This window comes from Manis javanica, chromosome 7 (assembly GCF_040802235.1).
Source record: "Manis javanica isolate MJ-LG chromosome 7, MJ_LKY, whole genome shotgun sequence".
NCBI classification, from domain to species: domain Eukaryota; kingdom Metazoa; phylum Chordata; class Mammalia; order Pholidota; family Manidae; genus Manis; species Manis javanica.
In genome coordinates this window covers 63,097,447-63,120,293 of record NC_133162.1, presented here as the reverse complement: position 1 = coordinate 63,120,293, position 22,847 = coordinate 63,097,447, and the positions used below count along the sequence as shown (strand labels likewise).

At 37.9% G+C, this 22,847-nt stretch overlaps 1 protein-coding gene and 1 pseudogene across 2 annotated transcripts in view; both read left to right on the top strand.

Annotated features, from left to right (window-relative positions):
• Positions 1–22,847, top strand: part of PRKG1 (protein kinase cGMP-dependent 1) — a 1,271,722-nt gene that overhangs the window by 919,345 nt on the left and 329,530 nt on the right. The window lies entirely within an intron of this gene.
• LOC108406610 (G protein pathway suppressor 2 pseudogene) lies at positions 1,328–3,499 on the top strand (annotated as a pseudogene).

Sequence of the window (22,847 nt, the reverse complement as noted above, 5' to 3'; positions counted from 1 at the left end):
CAACCTGCTTGGTGCTTGTGTGATTTGCTGCCATTTATGAGGTTTGTAAACAAACAGTGAATTTGCATGAAACAATAAATTAGTGGCCTGCCTGCAGCATACGTGTGAGATTCCAATTACAAAATGCCATTTGATAATATGGGAGCAGGTCATGCCTGATTCTTTTTTTTTATTTTTTATTTTTTATTTTGGTATCATTAATCTACAATTACATGAAGAACATTATGTTTACTAGGCTCCCCTCTTCACCAAGTCCCCCCCACATGCCCATTCACAGTCACTGTCCATCAGCATAGTAAGATGCTGTAAAATCACTACTCATCTTCTCTGTATTGCACAGCATTCCCCATGCCCCCCACACACTATACATGCTAATCATAATGCCCTCTTTCTTTTTCCCCACCCTTATCCCTCCCTTTCCACCCATCCTCCCCCGTCCCTTTTCCTTTTGGTAACTATTAGTCCATTCTTGGGTTCTGTGATTCTGCTGCTGTTTTGTTCCTTCAGTTTTCCTTTGTTCTTATACTCCACATATGAGTGAAATCATTTGGTACTTGTCTTTCTCTGCCTGGCTTATTTCACTGAGCATAATACCCTCTAGTTCCATCCATGTTGTTGCAAATGGTAGGAACTGTTTTTTTCTTATGGCTGAGTAATATTCCATTGTGTATATGTACCACATCTTCTTTATCCATTCATCTACTGATGGACACTTAGGTTGCTTCCGTATCTTGTCATGCCTGATTCTTTTTTACAGCACATAGTGCTAAACACCTGGTCTGAATTAGACAAACTACTCTAATGAAAACAAAGTAGGACTTAAGATTTTCAACTCTAAAAATCTTTGTAAAAGATTAGGTCCAAAAACCTAGGTCAAGGGCTTGTACACAGTGGGCATCCAAGACATAAATCAATGAAGAATAGAAACCTACTAGTGCTTACAGCAGCACACCAGTAAGAAGTAAAAGATGAGAAAACCAGCTGGGCTTTCCACTTCAGTCACAAAATACCAAGCTAGTCTGTGATGGAGGGAGTTATCAAACAGCTTGGACCATGGAATGATGTAGGACTTCAATTCAATTCCACATCTCCCCAGGCTTTCAGCTACATGTACCCTTGGGAATCCATAGTGGGGCATCTTCCCACCTCCCTGAAGATAAGGAATCATGCAGTTTTTTAGGCCATTGGCTGAGAGGCTGTTTCTTGGTAGATAAGCCTCTGAGCCAGAGCAGGCAGTATATGCAGGCATGCAGGTTTATCAGCTGTCAGTCAGTATTAATGAGGAGGGAACCATGACCAGTCAAGGCTTTTCGTAGAGTGCAGCTGTATGCGGGAGGATTCTTCTGGTGCCTTGTGTCCTGTATGTTCCCTCAGTTACTATGAGATGCTGGAAGTGAGCTGCTCTGAGAAATCTGGGAAGAGTTACCATTCTTTTTTATTACTTACACCTAAAATTTTTTATTTTAGTAAAGGTAACATGGTTTGTCTTCTAAATAGAGCTGCAGTGCAGCATCATTCTGCTGGTTCTCCTTGCTTTGTATGATGTTATGCAACCCAGTTTACATTTCCAAGAATCCTTCATTATTGCGGGCATGAGCAGAGAAGACTATCCCTGACTCTTTCTTCTTTCAAAATATTCTCAAAGAGCAAGCCTTTTTTTTTTGTTTGAGGATGCTTACCCTGACTGACGGTGCTTTATCCTCTTCTCTCTTGTTCCCTTAATCCTTTGTATGGTTTGTACTTCAAAGCCATATACTTGCTCCTGGAACTTCTTTATTTCCCGGTTGACTCTAAGCACCTTAAAGGTAAGATATATTTCAGCTTTTCTTCCCAGTGTCCAGCAGAGCAAGGACTTGCATAAGAATTATGCCTGATAGTACATTACCAGTAAATATTTGTTGTATGAATAGTCTGAGTAAGTTTTCAATAAATATGTGCTACATGAGTGACTCAGTGAATGAAACACAACTGTTCAGTTTTACATTTGGATGCCATCACCACTACTAGAACAGAGATGTGTCCAGGTGGGAGCATACAGTCTGAAATACAAGAGTCCATGAGTACTCTCTGATAATACATTATAGAGGTTGCAGGCAGAGGGTCCCCAAGGATCTGAAAATCAAGGTAGGAGACAGAGAAGGTGTGGGGAGCCAAGGGCTGAAAGATCATGGCAAAGATTTGTTGTTCTATCAGCATTCTTCTGATACCTTCTCTTCTTATACCTTATTCATCTAAGGGAGCTATAACAAAGCCCAGACGTTTGGAAGGATATTCTATAGAAGGAGAAAACTCTTGTAAATTAAGGATTCTGCCATTGCAGTATAATATCCTTAAGCAGAAAATGGACCTGTTGTCAATGCTTAACAATGGCATATGAGCCACCTTCCCAGTCTCCTGCAGTTGCAGTTTCATATTTGTCTTTGGACAGTTCCCCAATCAACAGCTCTGTGTGCATGTGTCTTTTTAGTTCCTCATCTGCAGAATACAGATAGTGCTCCTACTTGTGTGTATGTATGTATCTATCAATAATTTTGCCCAGTTGCCAGATGCAATACAGTGACAGAGGCACACAGGGGGCCACATAGAAAGAGAAAAGAAGGTGGGCCTGGTTCCAGGTCTGGTACTCAGGGACAGAGCCAGGTAGCCCCAGCCTGAGTGTAGCCAGCAGAACCATGTCTTGTGCTCCTGGAGCAACCCATGTTTTCTAGGGCTATGGCCAGGGTGCTATGAGGACACATCCTGGTGGAGCCAGAAGCACATAAGGCAGGAGGAGGAAGAGTGGACAAGATGATGGAGCAGGAGGGAAGAAAGAGAAAGGTGAGAGAAGGTAAAATGTCAGTAGAGGAGACCAAGGAACAAATCCCAAAGAGGCAGGGTAAGCTCCTGACCCTAAGCAAGAGAAGAACCAGCTTTTTCTGCAGGTGAAGAAAATTGTACATGAAGAAGAAAAACAGGTGAAAGGAGTGAGCTGATCACTCTGACATCTGCAGGGACCAGCACAGCCTGACTGTCCACGTGGGAACTCACCACCTCAGCATGCAGAGGCCCTGGAGTGATCGCCTGCGCAGCCTCCTGGTGGCTGACAGGCAAACAGATGTTTGGACCCCAAGTGGTTGGGACCTGGCATTACCTGGGCTTAGCAGCTGCTTTCACACAGGCAATTCCAAGGCAGCCCAGACAGCCTTTATGAGACTGCTGGGCCCGCACCTCACTGTGGCCCCACACAGCCCACCTGTGGTTCTGCACACCTGCTCAGAGCACCCTCAGTGTTCCCTGAATGAAGTACATGTCTGAGCCACAGCCCTAGGCAGTTCATGACCAGTGTCGGCTCTCCCGGAGGGCAGTGTCCTGTCCTTACACAAGCCGATGGGACATGCTAACCTGCAGTCTACACGTCAGTCTAGCCCTGGGGGGTCCTCTTCATCCAGCACATCCAGAACCCATGATTCTACCACAAATGACCATCAGATTATATCTTCAACATCAACTCCTACCATGAGTCAGGGTCCACAGGGTATCCTAGTCCCAGTCCAATAAAATCTACCTACCCCCAAAATATATGTGTATGTATATGTTTTTATGTATATTTACGAAAATTATATTTATATACTTCTATATCTCTATATTGTTATAAGGCCTGAGTTTAAATCTTGGCAACACTGTTTAATACTGGTTCTGTGACTTCCAACAAGTTACCTTTTTGTGTCCCAGTTTTCTCTTCTGGAAAATATAATAGTAGTGTCTATATCATAGGACTGTTCCTCTTTGATCTAACACAATTTGTTTTTCCTAATTGACTTTAGAGTGGTTTTAGGTTTACAGAAAATAGATTTTCTGTATACTCCCTTCTCCCCACCCCCACTTTCCCTTATTATTATCATTTTGAATTGGTATATTTTTACAGCTGATGACCCAACATTGAAGCATTCTTATTGACTAAAGTCTATATTTTATATTTAACATTTCTCTTTTTATATTCCACACTAATATGGGTTTTGTCAAAGGTGTAATATCATGAATCCACCTTTACAATATCATACAGAATAATTTCATTACCCTAAAAATCCCATGTGCTCCACCCATTTATTTCTTCCTCTACTCCCCTTTTCCTATCTCTATGATTTTGCTAATGTGAATGATATTGTGCTTTTAACTTCAAACTCCACTTGTTCATGCTTGCATATAAGAAATCAGTTGACTTTTGTATATTAACCTTTCATCCTGCAACCCTGCTATAATCACTTATTCTAGGAGTTTTTTGGTTAAATCTTTTGAATTTTCAACATAGACAATCATGTAATCTGTGAACAAAGTTTTATTTTTTTCTTCATTTGCATATTTTTTGATTTCCTTTTCTTAATGCAATAGCTAGGACTTGAAGTACACTGTTGACTAAGAGTGGTAAAGAGAGGATGTCCTTGTTTTGTTCCCAATCTTAGGGGAAAGCATCTAGTTCCTCACCATTAAGTATACTTTTAACTGTAGGTTTCTCTATTCCCAGGTACTAAGAGTTTTTATCATGAATGAGTTTTGGATTTTTTAAAATACTTTTCCTGCATCTACTGATATGATCACATGATTTTTCTTCTTTACCCTGTTGATATTATGGATTATTGTAACTGACTTCTGAATATTGAGCAAACTTTGCATACCTGCGTTAGATTCCATTTGGTCATGGTGTATAATTTTTTAATATACATTGTTTGATTTGATTTTCTTGTATTTTGCTGAAAGTTTTGCATGAGAGATATTGATTGATAGCTTTCTTTTGGAGCAAACTCTTTCTAGTTGGCACATAGGTAATGCTGGCCTTATGTAGAGAGTTGGGAACTGTTACCTCTACTCTGTTTTCTGAAGGATGTTGCATGGAATTTGTATTATTTTTTTCATTAAATATTTGGTAGAATTCACCAGAGAACCCATCTGGAACTGGTGCTTCTTTTTTGAAGAAGGTTATTAATTATTGATTCAATTTCTTTAACAGATAAAGACATATTCAAATTGTCTATTTTTTCTTATGTGACTTTTGGCAGATTGTATCTTTTAATAAATTGTTCCATTTCATCTAGGTTGTTGAATTTGTAGAAATAAAGTTGCTCATAGCATTCCTTTATTTCCCTTTTAACGTTTATGGATCTTGAGAGATATTCCCTCTTTCATTCCTGATATTAGTAAAATTTTGTCTTCTCTGTTTTTGTCTTCTGTTAGCCTGGCTAGAGACTTAGGAGTTTTACTGATCTTTTTGAAGATCCAGCTATTGGTTTCATTGATTATTTTTTTCTACTCTATTTTATTTTCAATTTTCATTGATTTCTGCTCTAATTCTTATTATATCTTCTTACTTTGGATTTAATTTTCGTTTCTTTAGCTACTTTTTTAAACTTGAAATTTATATTATTGATTTTGGATCTTTCTTCTTTTCCAATATATGCATTCAATGATATGAATTTGCCACTTAGCACTGCTTTTGCTGCTCCTAGAAATTTTGATAGGTTCTATTTTAATTTATCCCAAAACATTTTAATTTCTCCGGACATGTCTTGTTTGAGCCATGTGTTGTTTAATCTCTACTTTTTTGGAATTTTTGGCTGTCTTCCTGTTACTAATTTCTAGTTTAATCCCACAATAGCATGAGCACATATTTTGTAAGATTTTTTTTCTTATTTTTCTTTTTTTAATTTTGGTATCATTAATGTACAATTACATGAGCAACATTATGGTTACTAGACTCCCCCTATTTCCCCACCACATACCCCATTATAGTCACAGTCCACCAGTGTAGTAAGATGCTATAGAGTCACTACTTGCCTTCCCTGTGCCCCACCCCCTACATTATGTGTGCTAATCGTCATATCCCTTATTCCCCTTCTCTCTCCCTTCCCAACCACCCACACAGTCCCTTTCCCTCTGGCAACTGTTAGTCCATTCTTGGGTTCTGTGAGTCTGCTGCTGTTTTGTTCCTTCAGTTTTTGCTTTTTTCTTATACTCCACAGATGAGTGAAATCATCTGATACTTGTCTTTCTCTGTCTGGCTTATTTCATTGAGCATAATACCCTCTAGCTCCATCCATGTTGTTGCAAATGGTAGGATTTGTGTTCTTCTTATGGCTGAATAATATTCCATTGTGTATATGTACCACCTCTTCTTTATCTATTCATCCATTCATCTACTGATGGACACTTAGGTTGCTTCCATTTCTTGGCTATTATAAATAGTGCTGCGAAAAACATAGGGGTACATATGTCTTTTTCAAACTGGGCTCCTGCATTCTTACAGTAAATTTCTAGGAGTGGAATTCCTGGGTCAAATGGTATTTCTACTTTTAGATTTTTGAGGAAACTCCATACTGCTTTCCACAATGGTTGAATACATTCCCAGCAGCTGTAGGAGGGTTCCCCTTTCTCCACATCCTCACCAACATTTGTTGTTGTTTGTTTTTGTATGATTTTTATTCTGAATTTTTTAAAATGTATTTTATGGCTCAGAATGTGGCCTATCTTACTGAATATTCAATGTGAGCTTGAGAAAAATGTATATTCTAGTGTTGGATGAATTATCTACTAAATGTCAATGGATCCAGGTGACTTATGTGCTTTTTTCACTCAGTTGTATTCTTACTGAACTTCTACCTGCTGGATCTACTAATCAATAATATGGGGTATTGAGTCTCCAGTTATAATAGTAGATCCATGTGTTTCTCCTTGCAGTTTTATAAGTTTTTACCTCATGTATTTTGACATTGTTAGTAGGTGTATAAACATTAACTATCATTATCTCTTCTGGGAGAATTGATCCTTTCATTATGATGTAGTTCTCCATTTTATCACTGATAATTTTTTTCTTATTCTGAAGTCTGATGTATCAAAACTATTATAGTTTCTCCAGCTTTCTTCTGAGTAATATTACCAGGGTATTTATACTTTCCATCACTTAACTTTTAATCTATCTGTGTCTTATATTTAAAGTACATTTCCTATGGACAACATGTAGTTGGGTCTTATTTTTTTTTTACTCTCCTCTGATAGTGTTTATCTTTTAATTAGTGTGTTTATATCATTCATGCTGAAAGTGATTATTAATACATGTTTATATGATATTTATATATGAATTGATATGTACCACATATGTAACTGTTCATGGACTGTTCTTTCTCTCTTTTCTTTCTTCCTTCCCTCTCTTCTCTTTTTCTCTCTCCCTCTCTCCCTCCCTCCCTGCCTCCCTCTCTCCCTCCTTTCTTTCTCTCCCATTCTTTTCATGCCCACCCTGGTTTTACTTGAGCACTTTATGTGATTGTATTTTCTTCATTCATTAGCAATCAACTGTATTTCCTTTTTTTCTTTTTTTAGTGGTTGCCCTTGAGTTTGCAATGTACATTTACAACTTACCCAAGTCCTCTTTCAAGTAACACTATGATTTCACAGGTAGTACAGGTACTTGAGAGTATTTCCTCCCCTTATCCTGCTGTCATTCATTTCACTTATTCATAAGATATAACTTATACCCTGTCTTTATTATTTTGAACCAACTTTTATCTGTTGTATCAATTAAAAATAAGAAAACTAATTTTACTACATTATTCTTTCTCTAGCTTTCTTCCTTTCTTCATGTAGATATGAGTTTCAGACCTATGTCATTTTCTTTTTCCCTAAAGAACTTTTAACATTTCTGGAAAGGTAGCTCTACTGGTGAAAAATTCTTTCAATTTTATATTTTTGTCTGAAAAAGTCTTTATTGCTTCTTCACCTTGGATAATTTCACTGTATAGCAAACCCTAGGATGACATTTTGTTTCATTTCTGTCAACACTTTCAATATTTCATTTCACTCTCTTCTTGGTTTGTATGGTTTCTGAGGGAAGGTATTTTTATTCTTCTGTCTTCAACTTCTTCTGTTGTTTAATTTCCAACAGGGTGAATATGAGTTTCCTCCTTTGGTATTTATCCTACTTGATGTTCTCAGATCTGTGATTGTATTTGTCCTTAATTTTGGAAAATTCACAGCCATTTTCACTTCATTACTTGTTCTGTTCTAGTTTCTCTTCCGGTATTCCCATTATACATGTTGAAACTTTTGTAATTGTCCTTCAGTTCTTGGATTCTGTTCTAATTTTTAACTCTTTTTTTTCTCTTTGCATTACAGTTCAGGAAGTTTCTGTTCACATGTTTTCTAGTGTTGCCTTCTAATTCTTTCTTAGAGTTTCCATTTCTCTATTTATATAACCTATCTATTCCATTATGTTGTCCACCTTTTCCATTAGAACCCTTAACATATTATTCATAATTATTTTAAATTCCAAAATTTCTGCCATATCTGAGTTTGGTTCTGAGACTGGCTTTGACTCTTCAAATTGTGTTTGGTATTTTTTTGTCTTTTAGTATGACTTGTGTTTTTGTTGTTGTCAAAAGCTAGATATGATCTATTGAGTAAAAGAAACTGAGGTAGATAGGCCATTAATGGGAGTTTTTATGTATATCTGGGTGAGAGTTAGATGTGTTTACTATAGCTGTGTAATCTAAGGCTAAAATTTCCTCTACCATTCTTGTTTTATTCTGTTGTTTGGGTGTCCCTGGAAGCTCCTCCTTAAGTAGGTTCTGAAAGTTGCAGGTTTTTTAACTCCCTGTTATTATAGCACTATTAGGGTTATCTAGAAAAGCAGAACCAATGGGAGCTTGTGTGTGTGTGTGTGTGTGTGTGTGTGTGTGTGTGTGTGTGTGTGTGTATGCATTATAAGGAATTGGCTCATGCAGTTATGGAGGCTAGGACATCCCACAGTTTGCTTTTTGTAGGCTGGAGACCCAGGAAAGCCAGCAATGTAATCCAGTCCAAATCTGTAGATGTGAGAACCAGGGGAGCTATGGGTGTATGTATAGTCCATCCTGGGTCTGAAGGACAGAACCAGGAGGTCTGAGAGGAGGAGAATGTTGTTATCCTGGTTTAAGTAATAAGGCAAGAAGAGCCAATACCTCTTTCCTCTGCCTTTTTGTTCTGTCAAGCCCTCAACTGATTGGACAATGCTTACCCATATTAAAGGGGACAAACTGTTTACTGAGTCTACCAATTCAAATGCTAATTTCATGCAGAAATACTCTCACACATCACACCCAGACATGTTTATCTAAATATCGGCACCACATAATCTAGCCAAGTTAACATGTAAAATTAACCGTCACAGGTGTAAGGCTTAGAAGGAAGAGAATTTGTTCTATAGTCATATGATTACATTTCAAGTCTTTTAGTGAGTCCGAGTTAAGTATTTCCCTTCCCTCATCAAAGCCTAGAGGGACCTAAGGTTGAGTATTTTCTCCACTGAAACTTTTGGCAAAAACTCCCTGGTTAGGCTCTGGAGGACAGACCTTGTTAAAAAGAACAGAGAGCTCTGAGTACATTTCAAAATGATCATTTTTTATCTTTCTCTGTGAGAAGCACAGGGAATTTTTTTCCTCTCTTCAGGGTGAGAACCTCATAGAGTTCCTAGGGTAAAACTCATGAAAGTATGGGGAGCTCCCCTAAGACTAGGAGTTCTTAACTCTCAGACTAGTCCACACTGAGCCTTTAGTAATCCATCAATGAGAGTTTAAAGTGTTCCTACCTACATACCAGCTCTAGCTGGTGCTTCGGCTTCTGGGCTTGTGTTCCCAGTAGGTAAGCTGCAAATCTCTGTATCCCTTTGTCTGTCTTTCCAGTTTTCAGGGCAACAGTATGCCCTGTGATCTCACATTTCTGACAGGTTTAAGTAAAGCTATTGACTTTGAGTCTGTTCAGCATTTTTCTTGTTGAGAGTGAAGATTTGATGAGAATGAAGATTTCTAAACACTTTACATGTCACACCAGAAACCACTGTTTTTTATTTTAAATGTAATATTCCTATAAAGCACTTAGCATAATGCATGATACAAAGTAAGAATGTATTTTAGCTATTACCATAATTTATTATTGATGACATCACAGAATTGTTTTCCGACAACATGGTAGAACAGACGTCAAAAATTCAGTACATCTCTCTGAGCATATTAGAAAATTATCTCTGGCCAAAATAACAGGTTTGGGATGGGAATTTACTATGGGCAAAGGTCTGAAACAATCAGAACTATAGGATGCTACTGGCACGGAGAACAAATTTGAGCTGAAAGCTGGACCAGAGAATCTGTAACAAGAGGGAGCAGTGAGGAATTTATGAAGAAAAATAGCAAAAATTAAGCCCAAGGGAGTGTAAGTTTGGGAATAGAAAAGGTGAGGAAGGGGATAATAGCCTCTTTAGATGTTTGACCCTTAGCAGAATTGATACAGCCAGCTTTCTTTTGTATTCAGAAATGGTGCTTCTGAGGGGGATCGCGGTTTGTGCCAGGAGATGCTGCTGAACAGTTTATTTCAAGAAAGGCTGCCCTTTGGTTTGCAGCTGTCACCACTATTTAGAACAGAGCTGTCAAAGCCGTGTGGCCTGCCCAAGCTCTTTGCTCAGACAGAGCCTCCTCATTCCCGATTACTGTGGGCATACTTGCTCCATCCGCTTGTTTCCCCGTGGTTCAGAATTGCCACAGTGTTTGAAAAGCCCTGGCAAAGTGATCCTTCTGGCCTGCCTGCTTGTGGTTTATCAGTTCACCATGGATTGATTGCTTATAGCCTGTTTCCCTTGAATATTTCTTGCCTAACATGCTTGTTTTCTGTTTCTCTTTTTTTCCCGAGAATCACTTCTGAGTGGCTCCAGAAGCTTCGCATGCTTCCGTGACCTCACAGTCAACAATCTTGCCTTATGTTTCAGTGTTAAGACTGATACGTAGTTCTACCTGAGATGGCTTTAGAAAACCAATTTTACATATATTATAGAAGGGAGCATCCTTGTAGCCTAGGAAGGTTAGACCCTAACTGCACTATGAACTTTGAATCTGTGCTAGATCTTGATTTCAATATTAGTTTCTTGGGGAGTTTGCTTAAAATATGGATTTCTGGAACTTCCTTAGAACTACTGAGATGTACTAATGGGAGGAGCCTAGAAACTTGTATTTTAAATGGCAGCTGTAACTTTGCAGGTTGGGCTACAGTCTGGCAACAGAAACAACACATGGGCACGCACACACACACACACATGCATCCATGTGCCACAAATTCACAATTTTTTAGTTGAGGAAACAGAGCAAATGGAAGGGGGGTTGAACCCAGCAGGAACAGACACACCCATCTCTGTGACACACCTGCGGCCTTTGCCACGTCCCCTCCTCCTGTCAATCCCCAGTTGCTGGTGACACGTGAGGTGGGATCTTGCTAGAATTGAAAAGGAAAGTGACACTTGGCTCTATTACCATCCTTTCTTGTGAGATGTTATCCAAAAATGTTGGCATTTAATTTAAGGCAGGGATCAGCAAACCACCCACTACCTATGTTTGTACTGCTCGTGAGCTAAGAATGTTTTTTGTATTTTCAGTGGTTGGGGAAAAAAATCAGAAGACTAGCACTTCATGCTGTATGAAAGTTATGTGAAATTTAAATGTAAGTTTTACTGGAAGCCAGCCACATTCAATTTTTTTTTTTTTTTTTTACTTATTGTCTCTGACGGCCTTTGCACTGCAGTAAAAGCTGAGTACTTCCAACAAAAATGACATGGCCTGAAAGCAATCCATGGAATGGAATATTCACTAGCTGGACCTTTACAGAACAAAGTTTAAGAACCCCTGATAGAAGGGAACGGTGACAGGTATCACACTGTTCTGGTTCCTGAGCCAAACACAGCATCTGCAGGCTCTCACCTTCACTCCAGGGGGAAGCAGAGTCAGTAGCCAAGTGGTCCTAAACCTTCTCCAAGCTCCCTGGTCTCCAGGGTCCTGGAAACAATTTCCCACATTTAACCTTGATGTTGATTCATATCCTCTGACCTGGAGGTTCTGATACTGAGTTTGGGCTGAAGACCATAGTCACCATCCCTTCTCCCCACAGCATCCTGAATGATTCACATGGTCTGTAGAATTCCGGGCCAAGTCTAACGTCTTCATAGGTGAAATGATGGACTCACCAGCCTACAAGCCAAGTCTTTATTTGGTAAAAGTGTTTGCAGCTGATTTTGGAAGCAATAGACTAGACCTCAAGTCTCTGGACACCTTTCTGGGCATTATATCCTGTGCCTTTAGACAATTACTAGCAGACAGTGTTAATTTCTTTCTAGGCTTACATGAGTTTGTGACAACTTAGAGGAAGCTGATCACATTCTTCAAATGCAAATAGATGAGAGACCCTTCCCTTATGGAATTGGAAAGAGTTGCTTTGAGTAGAAACCCGGAGGCCTCCTGGGGCTCCTGCCAGTGCTCTCAGTGTCTGCTTTTAAAAGCTTAAAGGCCAGAAAGCTTAAGGTGGAGGAGAACAAAGTTAATAAAGAGCAGTCACGGTGCACTCTGACTGACATTTGAATTTGTAATCTTCCTTCCTAATTAGCAGTAAAGTTTTCCCTATTTGGTGAAAAAGATATGTGACTGAACTTTAATTTCTAAAGAGATGTTTTAACAGCTGCTCACCATCCTAAGATGAATATCGGTAATTAGAACTATTATCGTTTTCTGTCATCATTACGGCTACTGTTATTAATCCTCAACACGGAAAGCCATGATGCTAATGCTGGCTGTACCAAACTATGAAATCCTAATTACCATTCCTTGCTCTAGAAAAGAAGCTATTTGTAAGAACAAAGTAGCTATTAAGAGGAGGCGGACATGATAGCTGTTTAATGTGTTCGTTGATTTGGGATCACCAGCTAAAAGAATTCGGAAGAGTGACCCGCTTTCATTCTGCTTCTTGGCTGATTTACAGTCTTTGGATTTCTTCCAAGCAAGTTAGGTTACACACTGTAGACCCTCATCTCTCAAAGGTGACTCCCTCACTGAATTTGTGAACAGCTAACATCACTGTTTGACAACTGTCAAAGATACCTCAGTCATAGTTACTACTGGCCTGAAAAAAAGAACAGTGGAAAAATAGTTTTAATATTTTAAAAATAGTAATTCTGTTGCTTAGAAGTAGCCTGCACAATTAGGAGCAGTAGTCTAAAATGTAGGCTTCACTATTAACTTACTTGATCCATTATTTTGGAAGTACAGATACTGAGTCTTGCCCTGGGTCATTCATGTTTAATTTTATATTCATGGAAAGTAATTAAAGTGTATATGCCAAACCTACTGATAAATATATCCCAAACCACACCAAATAAGTAACCCCAACAAAAAAAGGCTAAAGTGGAAGACCAAAATTAATTAATTTTCCATTTTATTTACCTAAATTTTGATTAGTCAGATATGACTCACCAATTGCTAAACATTTATTTGTGGATCAAGGATGAGCTTTAAGCAATAACCTTAAGCCAAAACCCTCAAGCATAAATTACATTAATTCACATTTAAGTAGAAAGATATTGAAAGGGAAGCATTTCTTTCCACTCCAGCTATGCAGTCTATTTCCCACCATTATCTGGCTGAGATGTGTATGCTGGTATAAAAAGTAGAAATAGCACAAATTCGAGTCTGTAAAATTCTTTCCCAAGTGAAATGTGCTTATGGGAAATACATAGCCATCCTAAAGCCTCCTCTTGGAAGATACTAACACATTGAAACCCAGGAAGAGCTTTTGAATTGTGCTGCACTGTTTCCCAAACTTGACCCAGGAGCATTTTTGGGTCATGTTACTTTCCCTTTTTACCTGTCAGCATGACACAGAATACCATGACGTGGACTGTAGGAGAGGCTGGTCTAGGCACGTAGCTTCACATAATAAAGTGGCTTGAGCAGGAAGGAGTTGTGGGAAATTCTGATTGCTACAGAGAGCAGCAGGATTATTGGAAGAGAAGGATGTGACATAGTCCTAGGTGCCAGTGTCTCCAAAGGCCCACAGTTCACGTTCAATGTGATAAGTGGGTACACTCTGGGGAGCAGGACAGGAGACAGATGAGGCCTGGCTAGGGGTTCCACCCCACTGCCTCAGCAAGCGTTTGCCAAGAGACCACATTCTTTTTATGAGTAAGGATTTTTGAGTCTGGTCACATTTTTCTGGCGAAGTTTTTTTCCTTTTTTCTGTTAATTATTTTAATTGAAGTACATACAAAAAAGTGCACAAATCTTAATACACATCTTGATGCATTTTGACATGTATATACTCTCATGTAACCAGCATGTAGCTCAAGATAGCATGCTGGCTAATTGGTCATATTTTGGATGACATTTCTGTACATTTCCTAAATTTGTTTTTATATTACCCAAATCCTCTATCATGAAGTTAGAAATCATCACTTCTGGTATAAAAGTGAGGATGCTTTCATGCATTTTAATATTGGGGTATGTATGTTTATAAAATTTGTTATAAACAAAGTGGTTTCAAATGCCTATAAGCACTATTGATCTGTAATGAGCCTATGATGATATAAGAAAAAACAATATAGCTTTTCTAAACCAAAACCTAATTTAAAAGAATGTCTCCTACTGGGAGATTGATTTTTTTAGTGTTTAAATGAGCTTTCTTTTATTTAAAAATATTAAGGAAAAACACAGTTTTAATAAAATTTTGTTTTGTTTTTAGATATTCTTAGTTGTGAAAATGCTTTCCCCAAGTTGTGTTTATAGAGTTATAAAAGTATTACTGAGCTGCCAGCCTTTGTAAGTTGGAGTTGCAACCACCTCTGTGCATACTTCTCCCATCCCCACCCCAGCCAGTAAAAACGGCGAGTCCTAGTGAGCTGGCTACTTCTTTCTTTGCGGATGTCTTTTTTTGTTCCTTTTCTACACTCAGTGTAAATTTGTGTGCTAAAGGATCATTTTGACTGTGAAGTAGATTTCCTCTCTGTGAAGTCCACTGGCCTGTTGCAGAACTGAATATTCATTCTCGGTGTCTCTGGCACATTTGTCTGACACAGAACAAATTGTCCTTGGATTGAACCTATTATATGATGTTATTACCTGAAAACTGATGAACCAAGAATCAAATCAACATCTCAAAATTACAATTATCTCTATAATAGGACAGTTGTAGGACAATAATCAGTAGAATGTTGGAGATGGGAGGGGCCCTGGAAATGATCTGGTTCAACCGTTTCATGTTATAAATGAGGAAGCCAGATGTGATGTCATTAATATATAGAGTTTCCTCAATACCAGCTAATGAAACTCCACTCAATGAGAAGTGCTTCCATAATTTCATATTGGAAAGGAAAGACATTTAGTTACATTAGGATAGGTTAAGGCCATAGAAAATAATTCATCAATGCAGAGGCTTGGGAAGACTCAAGGGTATGTTTTGTGCATTCTATCCTGTTACATAATCAACCATAGCAAATAAATGCATATTAGAGTGATAGTGAAATAAAACTCATATTCATGAAATGTACCATTAGAATTTTTTCTTAAGTATGTATGAGATCATCTCATACAAATTTTCAATCCAAGCATTGTATTAAAGGAGAAAAAGATTACAGCCACACATAGTTGAAATGTTTGAAATTCTTAGTATTATTATTAGTTTTTCTCTCTAGAAATCAATTTTCTCTGTTGAGTAATGTAGAAATCTATCCTGAGTGCTCCTCATTAAAAAGGATAATTTTCATTAATGTAACATTATACTTCATTTCTCCTTATCAATATTCTGTTACATTCTCATCCCAGAAATTTTTCTCATATAAAGAACTAAATATAATTTTCTCCTTCCTGAATTGGTTTGGTGTTGATCTTTTAAAATTGAGGATAATGTTGTTCCTTAACTCATTTCAATAAAATTGTTTCTATAATTCTAAAAAAAGTATATAGGATATACTACACTATCTGTAAAAACAATAAAAGAGCAATATTTCAGAAAATAGCTCACTGTTGACCCAAATAATTGTCCTTTAATAACAACAATAGCATCCATTTATTAAATATTCATTATGTGTCAGTCATCAAAGGTTTTATTTAGGTTCACTCATTGAATCCTTAGACAACTCTACAGAATTAGTGGCATTAAGCTTATTTGACAGTTGAAGAAACTTGGCCTAGAAAGTGACACGTGGAGGATTTGGATCTAGGTCAGTTGTACACCAAAGTCCAGATTTTTACGTTGTATGCTACGTTGCCTTGACTCAGAGTGGACAGGCCGAGGAGAAGCTTTACTGGGGACCAGTCTAGGGCTCAGTTGGGCCCCTTTAGCCAAGTTCAGCCCTAGCGGGAACTGTAACAGAGCATGTGGCCAGGGCAGTTCTAAAGGTGGTGATGCCAGCTGATTATGAAAGGTTGAAGCATGGGAACCTTTCTGTTACCTTAAAATTCTTTTCCAGTGAGCAGCTTTTGAGCACCTCTATCGACTGCTGCCAATGGACTGGCAGTAAGCTCAGCAGCAGCTCCTCCTTTGTACTTTTTGGGAGAGGAAGAAAGGTGAGAGTTGTCTCGGATCTTAGTCTTTTCATAGTCAGCTCTGCAGTGTAATTCTGGAACAGTTGATATTTTTGTCAGAAATTGCTTTTGGATAACATGACCGTCTCTTTTTTCTTAAGCTCTAGTGGAGACCACCAGATGTTATCCAGAGGGTCAGGCTCCATTGTGGCAAAGGTCATGTTTTCAAAGCACAGATGTAAGGTGACATGCGTGGATTAGCGTGGTGTCTCCTGACCACAGTCCTGTCTTCCCCTGGTCAGTGTTTGGCACTTTACTAAAGGGAGGATCAAAGGCAGATATCTATGTGGGTAAATGGTTGGCACTAGTTGGGCAGGGGCTGTGGTGGAATGGAGGATACGTGCCCAGTCTCAGATGGACAACTGCTCTTCTGCTCTGATCAGTTCTTCCTGTGCAGGAAGGAAGGGCTAGCATTGCGCATGTTCTAATTTTGTTTTAAGCTGAAAATTCTAGATTTGTTTTGTTTTGTTTTGTTTTGTTTAATTTTGGTATCATTAATCTACAATTACATGAAGAACATTATGTTTACTAGGCCCCCCCCCTTCACCAAGAATGGACTAATAGTTACCAAAGGGAAAGGGACTGGGGAAAAATCTAGATTTTTATGTAAAATCTTCTAATTCTAGCTTTTAAATTTTACCAAAGGTTTTCGTTTTTTAAAAAACAAATAGTGGTGCAGGATGAAGGAAATCTTCAGTATGGATCTCAATATGCATACCCACTAGTTTTTAAACATTTTGATAATTTATTCTGTTATTGAGCCACTCAGAAAAGCTAGGATATAGGCAGGACACATATTATTCTTATCTTCCAGGTGAGGAAACTGAGGCATGAAAGGTCACAGTGGGTAATAATTTAAGATCAAACTAAAACTGCAGAATCCTAAGTCTGCCTAAGTTGAAATCCTATTTCCACCATTTGCATTCAGTGTGACCTTGAGCAAGTTACACAACCTGTGTGTGCCTTACTTTTTCTATAATAGATAATAATAATTCTTATGTCATAAGGTTATTGTGATGATTAATTAGAATGTATCTGACATAAACTTTTAGCTGCTTAATGTTTATATGCTTTCACAAAATACTAACAATATTTCACATTACTATCGGTGCAGCAATAAACTGGAGATTTGTCAAAATCACAATTTCTAAACAGTTGTTCCAGCAATGATATGACACAAACATAGTTAATATCTAGTTGTAATGTCCTCTTTAAAAATTGTTCAAGAACATTATTCGGATTTCTGTTCTAAAGAGTTATAAACAGTTTAAATTTGCAGAATACTGTGTATACACATATGCACACACACAAGTTAAAACAAGGGACTAGTGAGAACTGAGCTTTCCTGAGGTACAGCAATAGAACCACATGAATACTGAAATAGAAAGAAAAATTTTGCTGGTATAATTCAGAAAAGAATCATTTGGGTCTCAACATCAGAACAACAAATCAGATGAGAAAGGCAGAGTAATCATTGGAAAAGAGAAAACATGCCAATGGATGTGTGTGTGTGTGTGTGTGTGTGTGTGTGTGTGTGTGTGTGTGCACATGTGTATACGGACACACTCACACTCTGGGTGATTGCATTTCTGTGTGCGTGAGCTAAAGCACAATGTGGATTAAGGAACAACTCTAAACACCCTTCAGATTTTGTGATTTGAAAATTATGTTCAGGAAATCCCTTGACATTTTAGTTTAACACTTTTGAAATATATTGAGAATTACCAACCACCTTATGTTAGTCAAGATAACTAATTTCAATCACCTTGTAATAGTTTAAGTGGACTAAATTTTGCTACAGTAATAAACCATCCCTAAATAGCAATAGTGTAGGTCTATTCCTCACTCATGTTACTCGGTCAGTGTAGATCAGTATGGGGGTACTGCTAGATCATTCTGGGGGTTCTCATTGTGGTCTCTCAAGGACCAAGGCTAACAGTTAGGGGGTCCATTCTGACCTCTGTTCCTAATCACCATAGCAAGGACAAAGGTTTACTTGTTTCTTCTACACTCTCTCCATCACCTCTTGAATGCTGAAAAGTTAGCTTCGTCAATTAGTGATGAGGAGGACAAACTACAAGAAAACCCCTGGTTGCTTAGCATTGTTAGACTGTATTCCCAAAGGCAGAGCTCACGGTTATGTTCAACGAAAAACTGAGTGAAGAGTTCAACAGGTCTTTATTACAGGAATTTTAATCAGGTATCAAATGACAAGATGACCAATCAGCCAGGATTGAGGAGGAACTAGAGAGAGGACTTGCAGCAGGACTATGACTCAGGGGGCAGAGGAACCTGTGTCTCTGCCCCAGCCTAAGCAGGATGGTCCTGGCCCTGGGAATCAGGTGATGCAGTACTTGACACCATGCTTCATCACGTGCTGCTCCAAAACTACATCTGTCCACTCATCGCCTAGGCTGGCTGTAGTGGATTGAGGTAGGGCCCTGGAAATCTTTGCTTTTGGTTGTTTTACTCAACTTGAAAGTTGGCTGAGTAGAGCCTCTCTACTCCACAGAGACGGGTATTTCAGGTTCTAAAAAAGAGAATTGAATTATTTGAGCTTGAGTATCATTTAGCTTGATTTATACATGGCTGTTAGGTGCTTTGTATACCTCATTTAAATATAGAGGAGAAACTCAGTATACTGTGGGTCTTTTCACTCATAAATAGGGTATTCTGGAGATAACTGCTTCTTAAGGTTTTAAACAAACACAGGCAGGAGAAATTATAGGGGGAGGTGTGGAGTATTATCCTGTTTAGTAAACATGTATGAAACTACGATTGGAGTTCAGTAATTGGAAGGCTTGAGGTAGGGTGGATTCAAGGAGAACAATGATTTAGTCTTGGAGCATAGAGGAATAATAGTTCACTTCTCTTTTCATACAATCTGGCATTTGTTCCTACTATTCTAAGATTACACATCACTTAGTCATGAAAGAGTTCTTAGTTACTCCAGTTGTCACTCCTGATTCCTCATCATATGTGTCCTTTTTTAGGAATTTCATACTATCCGTCACTTGCACTTTAAAACCTGTGGCTTAACTTTTGTGACTCCCCACTTTTCTAGGATTTTTCCTGTCTTACTGGCTGTTTCTCTTTCTTTCTCATCTGAGTCCTCTATTCTTCTCTTCAGCATAGGTATTGACCACCGCTAAGTATTCACTAAACTTTCTTGAAGTAATTGTTACCATTAACATGAATATGAGAGTGTGTCTAAAATCCACATCACTAGTCCATTTTTTTTTCCCTAAAAAGTAGACCCAGGTATTTAACTGCCTCTTCAACATTCCAGTCATCTCCAACTCAAGCTGTTCAAGGCTAAGCTCGTCGTCTTTCTTAAACCTCCTCTTCCTCTTGTTTCCATTTTGATGAATGGCAGTTTTTGGCCCAGGCTTAACTGGATCTTCTTTGATTTGTTTTTTCCTTTTTTTAATGCCTGAACTTAGATTCTGCTTATTTGATCTTACAGAATCTCACAAATCCGATCCCCCCTGTTCAACTTGGTCGAGGCTGAGAGCTAGCTGTCTCTTCCCTGTGTTGTCTTAACAACTGGTTCATACCTCTGTCATAGCATTTATTATCTTGCATTTGAATCCTTAATTTTATTTAATATTTTTTCACTGTCAATAATGACCTCTATGAGGCCAGGAATAGTCATTTGTTTCTGACTTCCTACAACCTTTAACATTTCTGTAACATATAGCTGACACCATAAATGAATAGATGTGCAAAGAGGCAGATAAATAAATTGTATCTGATAATTTTAATTTATGAAATTAATTTCTGAAAGCAAGTGACAATGTCAAATTTTCCACAGGGGATAACTCAGATTTTCAGTTAGAGATAGTGAAATGATCTGTGTGGGCAAAGTATCCCATTCAAAGTCAGCGGTACTTGTTGAAAAACTCCCATCTCTTACATCATAAATCTTTTATCTGATGAATATATTCCTCCATTTACCATAGGAGACAAATTTTTTAGAAAGAAAAAAAGTTTATCTACCTTTATAGTGTTTTTTTTTTGCTTGTTTGTTTTTTAAACCCAAGTGTAATTGTTGTAATGCTGGCTTAAAAATAGATTTTCTGCTGTGTAAGTAGACACTTAGGCAGAATCAAAGAGATTGGTAAAAGGAATTCATAGTTGTGAGAAGATCTTCTAAATATGTGTGAAGTGTCCATTCCTGGTATAGAAGTTTATGACACTCATATTAGAAATAAAATATTTTGTCTGAAACCTCATAAGCTTTTTAGGTGAGAGGTCTCATTTTGTTTTTAGGCTTTCTCCAAGGGACAAGTAGAGTCAGAAGAGAAAGTGGAAAAAATTTGTGGGAAGATTGCCATAATAATTTAAAGAAATTCAGGAAGAATTATTTGTTGTTCAGTTAGCAGGAGTGCCTTCTCTTAAAATTTAACTTCTCACCCTAGAATTGGAAAATACTTGAAAAAAATTACATCAACAAAGATGAGGTGCCCTCAGTACTGGTTAAGCAATGGACATAATGTTCATAATGTAATTTCTGGATTCTCCAGGCCACTTGATAGGACCTCATTTACAAGTATAAAGCAGTTCTTCAAGTGCAAGCAGAGAGAGTTGTATATTACACAAGATTTTCTTGTGCACTCTCTCTGCATCATGAGCTCTTAGGAAGAATGGCATTAAATAAACCCATGAAATAAAGAATAAATTAATATGATTGTGACTCTCTTCCACGGTTGACTTGTTCTGAATTGTTAACCTGATTTAATGTTTCCAAGGATTTTTAGCTATTATGTACTCCCAGAGAAAACATACTGAAATAGGCCATGGTTTGTGAATCTTGGCAAAAATGTAGGAGCTAGGTCCTCGGTTAGCCTGAATTCCTGTTGTTCCAGGCTGACTTTAGAAGGCTAACCCAAAAATTGTATATGCCATCTGTGTTCAAAGACTCTGTGAACTGCTATTTATTTACTGTTTACTTGCATTGTAGTTTATTTGACTTCCTAAAAATAAAGATGATTTTTCCTTTCTATAGGAACTAAAAACAGAGACTTCTGGGCAACATGCTAATGATAGCCTCTAGCCAGGAATATTTAAGTGCCTAGTTTCCATGGTTTCTGCTAAGGCTTTTACCAAGTTTCAAGAATTCATCCTAATAAACTGTTCTTGAATCAAAACTGAAACATGGTTCAGATCAAGGTGGAAAGACACTTGCATTCTCCTTCAGGAGGGTGTTGATATCATCTCCTTTCTTCAGAGTGACTGGAAACTACATTCTCAAACATTCCTTTCTGCTGAAGCGTGTATGATTCTAAGACATAATGACATTTTCACCTCATTTTCTTCCTCACCTTTTCTGCCATGGAGAAGGCACACTGGCATGTGATGTCCTTCAAGGATTCCATGCCTTTGGGGGCATCCCCTTACATACTGTGGTGCAGTAGAGTGAACGCTTCTTTGAACACAGATACCACTTCAAATCCCAATCTGTTACTTCCATTCCAGATGTGTGACTTTGGGCAAATGTTTAACCTTCTAAAGCTCAGTTTCTTCATCAAGTAAAGTGGGAGTAAGGTAATTAATTGTACATGCTTCAGACGTTTTTTGTGGAGTTTTGGGTAGATTAAATGAAATGTATTAATATTATTTTATTGTCATTATTTTAGAAGTAGGATGCAGATATGGATAGGATATGTGGGTAGAATCATCAGAGAGGATGAATTTTGTTGTATGTAAGCCTGTACAACTGTCTAAAAAAAAACCATCTAATAATTCTTGTTATGTGTCAGGACATTGTGCCGTTTTCATAGTTCATCCCCATGAATCAGACAACCCTGGCTGTTTTGAACCATTCCAGATGTTATCCTTCTTTAAGCTGTTGCCATTGTTCCATTGTCATCAAAAATTACAAGAATTGAATATTAGAATCTATGTGCATTTAATGTAGCTTTGCTTCAATAATTATAGGACATGTCTCTCAAAAAATGTTGTTTTCATATTGAAAATATATCACATACAGCCAAATTGAGAATCCTTTTTCTCTGCTATGATTGGTACTGGTTCTTGTTTGGTTTTGTTACTTTTGGAACCATCACTAATTAAAAATAAAATCTACAACCCATTATAGGCCCAAATAAACACAGATACACAAACTCCAAGTGATATAAGGAAATAGAGCCTAGGCTTAACAAATTTGTAAAAGTAAGAGAACACTCTGATCCCATTCCCACATCTCTTCTTCCTTGATGGGTGCGTAAATGATTAGTCAGAAATTAGGATGGATCCAGCAATTCCACTTCTGTTAATATATCCTAAGAAAGTGAAAACACTATGTTGAAGAGACAGCTGCACCCCTATGTTAATAGCAACATTATTTACAATAGCCAAGACATGGTAAAAACTTAAGGGTCCATCAACAGATGAATCGATAAAGAAGTTGTGTATACACACATATGTACATACATACACACACATAATGGAATATTA